Source organism: Liolophura sinensis, chromosome 1 (genome assembly GCF_032854445.1).
Source record: "Liolophura sinensis isolate JHLJ2023 chromosome 1, CUHK_Ljap_v2, whole genome shotgun sequence".
NCBI classification, from domain to species: domain Eukaryota; kingdom Metazoa; phylum Mollusca; class Polyplacophora; order Chitonida; family Chitonidae; genus Liolophura; species Liolophura sinensis.
This window is the reverse complement of record NC_088295.1, coordinates 60,529,963-60,544,138: the sequence shown is the minus strand read 5'-3', so window position 1 is coordinate 60,544,138 and position 14,176 is coordinate 60,529,963. Positions and strand designations below refer to the sequence as shown.

The 14,176-nt window shown below is 38.6% G+C and overlaps 1 long non-coding RNA gene across 1 annotated transcript; it reads right to left on the bottom strand.

The window, feature by feature from the left end:
* Positions 1-11,441: 11,441 nt before the first annotated feature.
* Positions 11,442-13,885, bottom strand: LOC135461950 (uncharacterized). The gene is made up of 3 exons (XR_010443413.1): positions 13,833-13,885; positions 13,385-13,443; positions 11,442-12,538 (listed from the first exon to the last, which is right to left on the bottom strand). It is a non-coding gene; the product is annotated as an uncharacterized LOC135461950 (long non-coding RNA).
* Positions 13,886-14,176: the final 291 nt, after the last annotated feature.

Here is a 14,176-nt window from a genome sequence, read left to right as displayed (position 1 = left end):
GTACCAACGTTCCGTGACTATCGAAGATATTCGACACCTTAAATGACAGCATTTTACTCGACAAAGTGAAGCATTATCGATTCCGTGAAACATGCAAGAAATGGCTTGAAAGTTATTTTTCTAATCGTTATCAATTTGTACAATACGATGATGTTTTCGCACGGCGTCCCCCAAGGCTCTATTTTGGGCCCATTACTATTTTTGATCTACATTAATGACATCTTTGCTGCAACCAGCTTAGCCAAATTTATCTTATTTGCCGACGATACTAGTAACCATACCTCTTCTAAGAGTCAAAAAAGCGCAACAAACATAATGGAAATGGAGATTAATAAAGTTAAACAGTGGCTTTTATTCAACCGCCTATCCCCTTATATGGCCAAAACTAAGTATATCCTAATGAAACCTATCAGAAGGGAACACACAAATGAACCCCCCCCCCGCCCACCCATTTAATAAAAAACGGTGAAATTATCCCTTTTTCAGAATTTAAATTCCTTGGAATTGTCTTTAATGAAAAACTTTCATGTGTCTCTCATATAACGCACATCTGCAAAAAAATATTCAGATAGACAGAAATCCTAAGTCACATTAAATGTTCACTCAACAAAAAATGCCTTGCTTACACTATTCCCTGATTAACCCTTATTTAACATGTGCAAAATCTCACATCTCTTATTGTTAATATATGATTACCTGCACGGAACAATCAATTTTGTATAACTATTGGGATAGAACAAGTCCATAGGACTTCATTCACGCCCTCCAACTTCGAAAGACACTTGCCTACTCATGTACTAAACTATACGGTGAATAACACAAAATTAAAAAAAAAAAAAAAGAAAATGAAGATTAACACTATAGGGTATGTATGATGAAAGTATATGAATACAGTTGAATGCCCGGTTTCCAGCGAATTATATTTCTTTTATTGGACAGGTGTTTTACGCCGCACTCCAAAATATTTCACTGGGTTTCATTATGGTTATACTGCTTGGAATATGTTGCGAGGAGACCGGTCAGAGTCCGGTCGAAACACACGATTATCCACATGTTGCATGTTTGCATAAAATCATATATAGTTGACAATGTACGCCCATGAAAGGAAATAAAAGACAAAAAGCAAAACTCAGTTTTTATTCTGTTTTTTTCCTTAATGGTGACGTTACACTGTCAAACTTGGCAAATACAAGTCATGATTTATCTATTATTACATACATGTACTTACTTTTGAGGCTGAAGGCTTCTTCGTTGCATTTATATAATCGAAGACCATTACCATCTGTGTTAAAGGATAGGCAGTTGAGGTCAGAAATACAAGCCAAGGCTCCATCCATCAAATATTTTCGTGAATCTTTAAAATTTTTACCAGTTATTGTTTTGTACGGCTCCTTGTTGTTTGTGTTATCGTTTTTCCCGTTAAAACTGCTTGAAAAATGGAAACTCCGCACGTCTCCAGTTTCTTTCAGTTCACAAACGGATAAACACTTCATCACCAGTATCAGCAACAGCAACATATTATCTGTATAAAATGCGATGTTTACAAATCTCCGATTATATCTGCTTAACGTAACAACCAGTACGAAGAGAAGCCTGTTATCAATTCAGCAACGCTGTGTGAAGCTTGCCAGAGATTGCTGCCGCTTTACTGCAGATTAGCAGCAATCCGTTTCTTCTCCACAGTGACAGAACCTTTTGTACCAATATCGGCAAACAAAATCCGGCGGAATTTTACTTACAATCGATACCTTTTTGTGGAGCTACAATGTAGTACGGCAATCTATGTAGATCTTCTACGAAAGCGACAACACAAGTATATGCACTTATATTGTATATAAGTGCCCCTCTACTTAAAATATATATCGCATTGTCTCATATAGTGTAACACCAACATAACCCCCTCGTGGAGTGGAGTCATATTATCTACAAATATCTGTATAGGCTGAAATGTTACCATGGTGCAAGGTCATTAGCATAAGAATTTACTTGCACAAAACAATGCTTACAGCTCTGGAAACAGCCATCATCGGAGCTTGCCACCTAAATCAATATACACTTTAGGTTTGTGCTCCACAAAGGATGGTGTTATTCACCCCAGTTTGTTGTGTCTTATATTTCTTTTAACAATAGTTAAGAAGGTATTCTCGAAATATAAAGTACTGACATACCAAGAGCTTCTATGGATTTTTTAAAAGAAATTTATGCATTCTTTTGTCGCTTGCAGAGAAACCCTGCGAGAAAAGAATCAGTGAGAGAGCACCTGGGGTGAATAAGTGCATGTCCGATCCCGCAAGGATGCTGACCCTGTCTGCCTAAGGCGACTTAAGAGTGTCCGTGATTTTAATGAGAGTTTGGACATGGGCCTTGTTGATTTCCTGGGGAAACCAGACACATCCTTCCGGACCGAGCGCCCACCTCGAGACCCTCAACGATACAGACCAGTTTACTCGGTGATGCTCTCAGCTCTATCTTCCACTGGACAGACTGTGTTATCTCCTGCCACACTAGAACCGTCTCTTGCCACCTATGCTTGATTCCGCTTTGTAATTGTACACATCTGTATGTTACCTTTATATTCTTCTGTACTTCATACTTGTTCTGCCTTCTACATCATAATAATGGACAGATCTATCCTCTAAATATAAAAATGGAATACAGTACTGTCGATTAATCCACATCCACAGCGGCTGCGACTTGCTGAATATGCTTTGCCACTCCTCGATAGTGCCTATTTAAGCGGTTATGTGTTCAATTGTGCAAATGTTCAAAAGGCAAATTGGACTCCGTGGCAAGTTGGAAACGGTCTAGAATGGCACTAAATATAAAGATGGGAAACAGTACTGTCGATTACTCTAGATTCCACAGCGGCTTCGACTTGCAGTACATGTTTTCTGACCGCTCAAATGTAACCGTATAAGTGGTTATCTTCCTAAGAATACCCATTTTTTTCAGAAGGCACTTTTGACACCGTGGCAAGTAGCAGACGGTCTAGAATGGCACTAAATATAAAGATGGGACAAGGTACGATTAATACCCATACCAGACGGTTTTCTGTCATTGAGTGTTGGTCTGTCGTTTTCTAGCCAATGGCTTCAGTGGTAAATTTTTTTGACTGATGCCCTGCATCAATCTCATCTGTCGATACTGATCTCACGCTCTTCTGATGACTTTAAGGCACTTCTCATGGTCGGCTCACGTGATAGTCTTGTCTTCCCTTTTCCGTGGAGCGTTTTGTTTTTTCTTTTGAAAATTGATGCTTCTACTTCTACATTAAACGCTCATCGGAAAGGTTTGTAATCTGGTTTTCGAAAATGCTATCAGGTTACCAAGATAGCCAATCCGTTATTCGGTGCTACATATGATCCTGTGACTTATCATGTTACGCAATTAGCTTATGTAGATGACATTGCCAGAGAACACATTACATTTTACAAATCTCTGAAGCTACACGGAAAAAACATGGACGTGTGTGTGATTATAATTTTCATGGTTGTTGTTGTTTTTTGGTTTGTTTTTGTAGAGCTTCTGTTTGCTGAAAGCTTGTTGGGTGAAATTTTACTTCAGAGAGAAACTGTAATTTCTAATACAATGTTTAAAATTAAAACCCATCGACAAGCATGCGAACTTCTCCATACCCACACAGAAGCCCATCTATGAATTTCTTTTGTTATGTTTAGCAAAGTCACATTTGAAATGATTTACCTGGTACTGGTATTGTTATATCTGTCAAATCTGAAGATGGGACACACACAATACTGTCGATTATTCCCCATTGCCACTTGCAGTAGATGATGTTTGATCCGACCAATGTACCATAAGTGTTTGTTATCTTTTAAACATTACCCATTTTTAGAAGGCTTATTTAATAGTTGGTAGATGATGAGAATGTGCATGAAGAGGGTATTTAGCTGAAATAACAGTGAATGTCGTTCACTGGACAATGCAATACATATGACACAATTTGTTGTCTAGTGGTGTGTTGTATTTGAATATTGTGCTAACATTACCACGGCAGGTAAAAAGAAAAGTTGTACAAGTTACATTTTGCCTTTTTCTACTCCCACATTAAACGCTCATCAGAAACGTTTGTAATCTGGTTTTCGAAAATACTGTCAGGTCACCAAGTTAGCCAGTCTGTTATTCGTAGCTACATATAATCCTGTGACTTATCAGTTTACGCAATTAGCTGATGTAGATTACTTTTCCAGAGGACACATCACTTTACATAACAAATCTCTAAAGCTACCTCGAGAGAACATGAAAATGTGTGTAATTATAATTTTTGATATTGACATCTCGACTATAAAACTAGGACAAGACTATTGCTTATTTTAAATGAACATCAGCTTGCTGAAAACTTGTTGGTTGAAATTTTGCTTCAAAGACAAACTGTAATTTCTAATACAATGTTTAAAATTTAAACCCAGCGAACTTCTCCATACTCACACAGAAGCCTGTCTATGAATTTCTTTTGTACTACTTAGCAAAGTCATATTTAAAATGATTTGCCTGGTACTGATATTACTAAATCTACTTAACAAACCAGTGCTGTTGTATCACTTTCTAACATCTACCGGTAGAATCCAAGCATTTTGATTTGATGTTTACCGATTGAGTCTCTTTCACTGGTGATTTATCAGCTACTCATGTGTTACAACACAAACTGTCTGTATTATAAAGAGATGGCTTGTTCAAAACCAGCAGATTTTATTTTTCAACAATTTATTAGGTTTAACAAGAACAGATAAAAAGACTTATACAAATACTAAAGTACTTAAGTTTAACAAGAAAGGATAGAGGTATCTATACAAATACTAAAGTACTTACATGTACGATGGTGTCAAGTCCAAACGGACGCATATACTCCACAATTCTTAAAAAATGCACAGAGGCAATATTCACAAGAGGGAAAATCCACAGTATAACAGAGTGTATGACGAAATATACACAAAATTCCACAGACAGGGTCCGTGTACTAATAAGCACTGTGTACAGAAGAGCACAAATTAAATATACAAGTTCAGACTGAACAAGTGCTCGGTGGGGATAGGATATAACAAAGCCAGAGGCTATAAAGACACCAAAAGACAGCACAAACGGCCTACTATAGTAACACATAGCGAAAGCATCCCAAACTCTCAATAATTCTCCTTTCCCTTCCTTTGACCTGCTTTCATAGGTCTTATATAGACTGGTGGAATTTTCTAGAATAGGAAAATTCTTGAACACTTGTAAACAAACAGAGCGTATTCTGGAACATTCTGGAAAGAATTCTGGAACATTCTAAGGCAGAGGCAGACAGCAGGTCCTGAACTCAGCATATGTAAACAGTGGCAAGCTAAATTTAGAAGCTAACGGCAGTTGTTCACATAACGGATGTTAAAAAGTCATACATATAAGAGCCGTCCCTTGACGTTTGCACTTCTTTTACTATGTCGTTCGATGGTACCTTTAGTGTGAATAAGATTTTCTGCTATAATTTCATTCAGGCCAGTATTATCATTAACTCAACTCATTAACACAATTAGCGGCCTCCGTGACCTAATGATTGTGCGTGCAGCCAAATGGCCCAGGAGAGTCTCACCAAAATAGTCCATGTGAAGTCAAGTCCAGCTTAGGATGGTCGTGGATTTCCTCCGTTTTCCTCCCCTCATAATGCTGTACGACGTATTAAACCAATAAAATAATTAAATAAATAAACATTAAATAAACAGAATTGTATTATGTTGTTATGAATTCATTCCAGTTGTCTATGTAGCCGCCACAGTTAGTAGCGGTGTAAGCTGTTCTTTTTCTATCTGACAATCTTTGCGAAATATTTATTTCCAGACAGATGGTTATTTAGTGAATTTGCTTTCTTCAATTTGCCAAGGTAATAGCCCAAAACAGCATCAGTAAACAACCCCTTCATTGTCGAAAATAGCAAGTCAAGAGCACTCTGCAACATGTATAGCATGCATGTATACTAGGGACGTTTTCTTTTTAATCCGATTTCGTTGACAGCCTCTTTCGGTGTCAACTTATTTTGAAGATAAGCCGCATCGCAGTTAGCTTTTGTGCAACAACAACCAGTTACCATTATGTATAACAAAGTTTTTTTGCCACAGTGATAAACTGGTCGTCGGGTTCGTGAAGATTTTTTTACGTGATATTTCCGGAGACATTTTCCTAGAGATTACTACTCCTGCCTCGTCTGATTTTGTTTTAATGCATTTTTACATGCTGGTGGCTGGAACAAGAGTTCCATATATACCTGCATTTCGCGCCGCAATGTTTTGATTTACTGCTCACAAGGTTTTGTGTTTACTGTATTGCCGCGATTGACGGGTCTTCGGAACTGGCGGAAAGAATTATATTAATTCGAATCTTTTTAACAGAATTCAATCCATAATCCTTGCATCAATACCAACAGTGATATGATCAGTGGTATTTTCACTCCAAACACTTATATCATGCTTGATATATTGACATACTGACTACTTTTAAAGACTGAAATATTTTAGTATAGTATCGAAATTTCTTTTTCTACACTACAACTCTGTTCCTTTGGTAAACAAAATATATTTCATTTTGTACTGTGACGTATGTGTGAGGTAATGTATGTAATTTTTCATGTAAAAAACTTTATTATCAAAGATTCACCGTGGCGTAATTATATCATCCTAATTCGTCAGGTCGATTTGTAAATATACAAGGATTAAACAATCTGATATATAATTACTACTTTATTGATTTCCAATGTATATGTATGTTAATGAGCCGTATGGGGATTATCAACGACTCTTCTAACTGACAATTAGGATAGCTTGACTTGGCCCAGCGGTACCTGAACAGGGAATTCCTACATTTCCCCGCCCTCATTGTTTCGGAAGGCCTTAATTTACATTAGTTCACGCTAATAAGCGGCCAGTCTCTCACGGGTTCTTTACGCTGTCTGGCGTTCGTTGAAGATCATGTGCCATCCATCATGCCTTACTAGTATCTACATGTATGTCACACTTGAGAAAGTGTAGACATGTAAACAGGCTGACATCTGGAGATTGGTCTCGTTAATGTTAAGATGGAAAGACAGAGTTCTGTCACCTCTACGATATGTACCATTTATTTGTATGTGCAACCAACTTATAGATAGGTAGCATGATGCACGTGTGTTAACAGACTTAGCAGCGATACTAAACATGACTTCATTAATCAATAAAGCAAACATTGAAGAAATTAACACATATTAGATATGCAAATCCATATCAAAGTTCATTTGAAAGCAAGAAAGTGGTGTAGACTTGGGTTTTACAAACTTACAAAATACATGCTCTCCACACCCAACTCATGTTCTCTTACTTTGCTCACATTCTCTTAATAACACACCTGCCCACACTCTCCATAGCTCACTCAGGTCACATTCTCTCCATAGCACACCCAGCTCACACTCTCTCCATAACACACCGAGCTCACACTCTTTTCATAACCCACCTGCCAACACTATCCTTAGCTCACTCATGTCACACTCTCTCCATAACACACCCAGCTCACACTCTCTTCATAACACACACAGCTCTCACTCTCACCCGATCAGACTCAGCTTTCTCACCCTCTCCAGAACACACCCATCTCACACTCTCTCCATAACAGACCTGCCCACACTCCCCATAGCTCACTCAGGTCACACTCTCTCCATAACTCACTCAGCTCACACTCTCTCCATAACACACCCAGCTCACACTCGTCCATGACACACCCAGCTGTCACTCCCTTCATAGACTTCAGTTCACGCTCTCTCCTTAACACACCCAGCTCACGCTCTCTCCATAATACACCCAGCTCATCCTTCCCATGACACACCCAGTTCTCACTCTCTCCATAACACGCTTTAGTTAAGATTCCATCTCTTATCCTGCTCACATTTCCTTTAAAACATTCAGGTAAGAGACTCTTTACAGCTTATAGCCAGCTCACATTCTCTTCAGAGCATATTCCAGCTAAAAACCTGTTTCTGCGCATGTACATCTACCATGACTTACAAAACGGCTGTCGCGCTTTTAGGGTATTTTATAGTCATTACATGTAAAGCACTGGCAGCACTGGGCCATTTATGCACTAGTCGCAATAACAACTTCGGATGAAAGGAATTTTATTTTTTCCGCTTTTGTAGATTTAATGCTGCATTTCGCCGGAACCGGCATAGGAGTACAGTAGCGATGATGGTGACCAGAGCAGCACCAGAACCACACCCCACGGCAAATAATTATGCTTCCCTTACTGAGACCGACCTCAGCCAAAGTCCTGAAATGACGGGAAAGAGATTATGATCACTTTTGTGGACCTGTAAGGCGTAGAATACCAATAAGGTTCCTATTTAAAGTATACAGAAAAAGTGAAGTGCTTCTCGCACAGAAACAGACAAATTCATTTCATTTTTTTATTTTGATTTTGATCAATTTGTTTGTATTTACCTCGTGTTTTAGGAATGCAGAAATATGAAAGTGAGTGTAAACAAGATAACTTTGACAAAGCTGGGAAATCATATTCAAAGGGCCTGGTACGGTTAGGCGGAGAACTGGCACAAGAGAGGAACGATAAAAAAGTGCATTCTAGACCCCCGGCACAATTCTGTAAATTTCCAAATGAGAAGGATAAAACTTGGTCGAATCACCCATAAAAGTTCTAAGACCATAAAAGAGTTGATTGCCAAAAGTGAACTCTCGATCAAAATCGCAAAGTTTGGATTTAAACGGAGCACTGTGTCCTTACTTCACAGTATGAGGATCAGCGTTAACCGAAAACTATCTTTATTAAAGCTTTCATGTGCGTGTTTCTACGTGCTGTCAAAGCTCTGTTTAGATTAACGTTTGTCTTCATTTTTAAAAAAATAAACTTTATGAAGTGATCAGTGATATTTTGGCAAGATTATAATCCATATATCTGCATTACTCCGTGAGGTTTCCTCTTAGTACAGTGAAACAACGAAAATTTGATGATTATGCCACTCTCAGCTATAGTCAGTTTCGCTTTTTGAAGTGCGAACCGTGCGAACCATGCGAACTGAGCCTACTCACTTTGAACAGTGCACGTAGCTTGAGCATATTCGGACAAGGCAATGTACCAGTCGGGCTGAAGTCTAAACTGATATAACACCCCAAGTTGTAGATTGTTCACACAAGTTCATCCACACCCAGGTTCCTAACGGGTTCTTTCGTCCACACAGCCTCTGTGCCTTTGTATTGTAGATTATAGTATCCCACCAGAGAGTTGTCAATCCCAGAGACCCAGAAAAGAGAAGCCTGGTTGTTGGCGCATGACGTCACCATTAACTTTTTTCGGAATGTCGTGGTATTCTGCATTAATAATCATATGGATTTACAAATTGATAATGTCTACCTGAAAACGATCAACGCTATAAAGTACATGTAATATACAAGAACTTCAAAACATTGCACGAACCTTTCAGATGCATCTAAATTTAGCAGAAACAGAATCACATAGAAACATTTTATTTTACCTAGCATAACGAATCAAAAAACAAATACCTGGCACAGTTATTTCCATTTTTTAGGACCCTGCGCTGCTCGTAGCCTCGATCTGATATATTCCGGATGATGTATTTCCGGGTGTTTCAAATTCCCATGTCACTATGCTGACGTCATGTTCTGGACAGTGTGGAGAAATTCTTATAGCTCCCTCAAACATTTGACCATCTTTAACCGACAGCATATTGGCATCCGGGTTTGCTATGATTTCACATGTTATTTTCATCCGTAGGTCCTCTAATGTTGCCACGTGCATTTGGTTACAAGACATCTTGGGTGGATCTGATGAAAAATATGTACGGGAAATAGAGAGTACTTGTCCCTCAGGCGATCCCCATGTGAATTTATTTGCAGTTATAAATCAAAAAGATAACGGTATAAAGCAAAAATCTTTCAGTTATCTCACGTGTGTTTTCGGATGAAAGTTCAGATGAGTGGGAGATTAAGTAAAGTGTTAATTTTGTACCAAACAACATCATGATGGAATGACAAAACCTTTGTAATAATGTGGAAGGCTCAAAGGTAGGTCGGTTGCGACCTTAAAGCCTGCCAAGTACATAACAATGGATGTCGGTGACCGGTATCAGTCATAAATACTTGCGTGCAGTCCTAAATCGCCATATGAAAACAAACAATGAACAAAAAAAACCTGATTTTGATATATGATTACTGACTGCAAAAACTTTCTAAATACTAAGATTTCTGTAAAAAAAATTTTGCTTTCAAAAATCTAAATTTTCCGAGCTAAACATTCTTGACGGTAACAGGTCTGATTTATTTATCAGGCATATTTATACATCAGTATCACGTCTACAAATCGATCAACATTCATCTAGTTTTATGTTAGAAAATAACTGACTCACTACTCACATTGTATATTGAGGGTGTAGATTTGTGACCGTACAGGGATATCTGTCACACTGTTGGAGGCGTTACAGTACAGCTCAGCTCCGTTCTCCTCGCCACTAGCTGTAAACGTCACTGTCCGGGTTGTGGCCTGTATCGAGCTGGAGTCCTGGTTACAGTTACCCGGATCTAGCTCTCGGGCCTTACCGGAACTCCGTATGTACCACATAATACAGGGTTGGGGATTACTGTCCGATGTCACACAGGTAAAGTGGCTGGGGTGCCGCTGATTTACCTCCTGGCAAGCTGCTTTCCTACCTGCGGATGGCCGTGGGTTTCCCCCGGGTTTTGCCCGGTTTCTCCCACCATAATGCTGGCTACCGTCGTATAAGTGAAATATTCTTGAGTACGGCTTAAAACACCAATCATTCAAACGGTGCTTTCCTCTGCCCACAAACCTGATTATCATGGAAAAAGTGAAATTTTCTTAAGGGTGGCGTTATTGAACTATCAGATAAGCAAACAACTGATAATTATTGAGGGCGGGCCGTGGTCGAGCGTTCCTTTAAGCATTGGGACACACACTGAACGGGTTTAATCCTGGTCTTTGACACGGAATTTCTGAATTCCCGTTTTCACAGTTAGTGAGACCTTGTTAACAATATGCGTTCGATCAGGTCGTTTGCGGAGTATAAAGTTTGTTGAAGATCAATTGTCCTTTAACAGTATGGCATGCAGATCGACTTTACAATTCTATCAACATACGCCTCATTTTTACCATTTTTGTGCGCACATAATTTGATACATGCTCAAATGCCTTAGTGGGTACTGGTTATATTTGAATCTGAACCTCCACCCCACTCGCTCAAAAAAGGGAAAGGAAACTAGAAGCCTCAAGAGTGAAGGAACTCATTAAATCTTAACTGTTTGAATGCCCACGGGCGCCACAATCGCTGTTAAACTGCAGCCCCATACCAGAGTAAAATCGTACATGGTCGTGTTCTTTCGACATTCTAAAAAATTAATTTCTAAACACTGTACAAAGACCACAGCATTTATTGTCTTCCGGAGTCATATACAAAATAAGGGCATTTCAGCTCAACATGGTGTAACGCGTAGTCATTGTTGAATGACATGACAAAGATTGCATTCTAAACGTCGCGCCACGATTTTATTAGAAATTTCTCTATAAATATACTTGACTTCCTTGACTTGACTGTGAAACGTACTCATTGCCGTTGTATTGTAATGTATTGTATCTTTGCACAAGGAATTTTTGGATTTTCCGGTTTTCAATGTTGAAGCAGGCCTAGATGGCAATAAGCGGTCAATGATGCTGTTGTGACCGTTTGCGCAGCAGTGTAATCGCTGAAGACTACCTCTCTTCCCCTACTGTGTATGTAACGCAGTGTTCTTGATTCAAAGACATAAATATCATTTACGTCAGCTTGATACAAAGATCAAGACACGTTCTCCTTTTTTACACAACAGCCTGAAAAATATCTCACAAATAGCACGTCGGATTTTACTTCTCCCCGCCACATGCATTTTACTTCTCCCCGCAACACGGATTTAAATTCTCCCCGCCACACGGATTTAACTTCTCCCCGCCACACGGATTTTACTTCTCCTCGCCACACGGATTTTACTTCTCCCCGCCACATGGATTTTACTTCTCCCCGCCACACTGAGCTATAAAAAGTACATCAGTCTCTGCACACATTTCACATAAATTAGAAACAAATCTCTTTTGTGTTAACTTCATACCCTCTAATATACTATACAAGTTTTTTTTCTATTTGTAAAATAAACATGCTTTATTCCATATTAAAAATTAAATTAATATATAGATACAGGAAAAAGGGGGTTTTGAGAATTTGAAAAGAGACAGCTCCTCAAAACTAACACTTCAACTGTAACATATAACATGTAATGTTACAAATAACTCGCAGCGTGTGATGTTACATGGGATTAGCATCGTGTATGATCCGAATATATATGCATCTTTCGCAGTTTGAAATACAATGACTTGATTGCAAACCAACAGTACTTGGTTTGATCCCGACACTCACTGATGCAGGGCTTTTAGGTCAATCTGGTGTTTTCATACAGACGATTGGTGTCAACTATGGGTGCTGGATTCGTCTGCAGTCTCTCATAGGCTGGGTCTGCGAATAGGAGCAATGAAGTGGTCAGCTCTAATGTCCAAAACTAGTACCATAGCCAACCCAGAACCGAATTAAGACATTTTCTCAATACGCTCAAGTATAGTCAACAAGCTAAACTTATCAAATTTCCCCAAGACGCTATCAGTGTCACATTATTTGGAGCATCTTATAGTATCAAATAACGTAGTTTCAGCTAACGTAGACATTTCACAAACTTATTCAGATTTGCCAACTTTTCACTTTTTCAGTTTTCGTTATTTCTCTCAGGCCCTTACCTGGGTATTGAGATAATTACATAGTGGGGATACAAAAGTTGGCGAAAAGGAGATCAACTACGATTCAACAACACAAGAAGAAGACAAAGTTAAAAACTAGACAAGACGTGATTAGCATATTGTGCTAGCCTTCTCATAACCTCATTGCTTTTATTTACGGACAAGCTATTTAATCATTTGTTGCCAGACTTTTTCGTTCCTTTCGTCACTTAAGCAGTTCAAAAATATAATGCTTTCCATCATTTTCATCTACACAGTTTTGGCACTTATCACTAATTTGTTGATAAAAGCCTACTTCTATTTGACAACTTTCACAGGTAGTGATAGGTTTGACGTTCGAAAGCGCAGTAAAGAAAGTGAGAGTTGTTCAGGTAAGTCGTAAAGGTATTTTTTCCAACTCCAGTTTGACCATGATTTCCTGTAGTAGGAAGTGATGATATTTTCTGTCCATTTTCGAATAAATAGATCCCCTAACCATTGGTAGCAATAGCTATTTGCTAATTGTTTAAGAATAATTTAATTTGCTTTAGCCATGTGTAACAATCACATTTTATCACCAAATGTCTAATACCTGTGGAGTCATTTTCCGTTGTCAGTGTGAAAGTATTCTCATACTCGGGACTCGGAACACTGGAAAAGTAACATTGGCACATAGAATGTTAACGTCATTTACGGGTAGTAAAATCAAATTGAAATTCAATTCATAGTAAAAAAAATTAAACTGTAGCACGCTTTCTCCTCGGTCTACGTAACCCATGTGTGAATTTTTTCCATGGTCCACGTAACCCATGTGTGAATTTTTTCCATGGTTCGAGTAACCAATGTGTGAATGGTTTCCATGGTTATAATTATACGTGTTGAGCTCCACACATGTGAAGACGAAAAGCCTGATATGTCACAAGGAAACAAAAATGAGTAATAATAGGAAAGTGTACGGTTTTGATTATTACCAATTTTCTAACTAAAATACATCCCATTAACATGTCTTTGCTGTTGTTTGTTGAAATGAGGTTACTCACGAATTGACGTAGATGGGAATCTCTGGGGAAGATGATGGCAGGTTTAAGGTTTGATAGACACGCGCTGAAATATAAACCAATGGGATAGGTGCCAAATAAGGATGGTAATACACATTTGCCGCAGTCGTTATATCATAAAGCGATTGTTGTGCAAGACTTCAATATCAACAGTTTTTTGTGTCTCCTGGTTTTTGATTCATGAAATGAGGATAGTCTATTTACTATATGGCTTGCTGACTTTCAATGAAGAATGTCATGTTTGGTGCCATTCTCCCAAAGCTGAAACATGGGTAAAATGTAAAAATGACGGCATCGACAGATACAACGGGCTCCCGCTGTGGTAT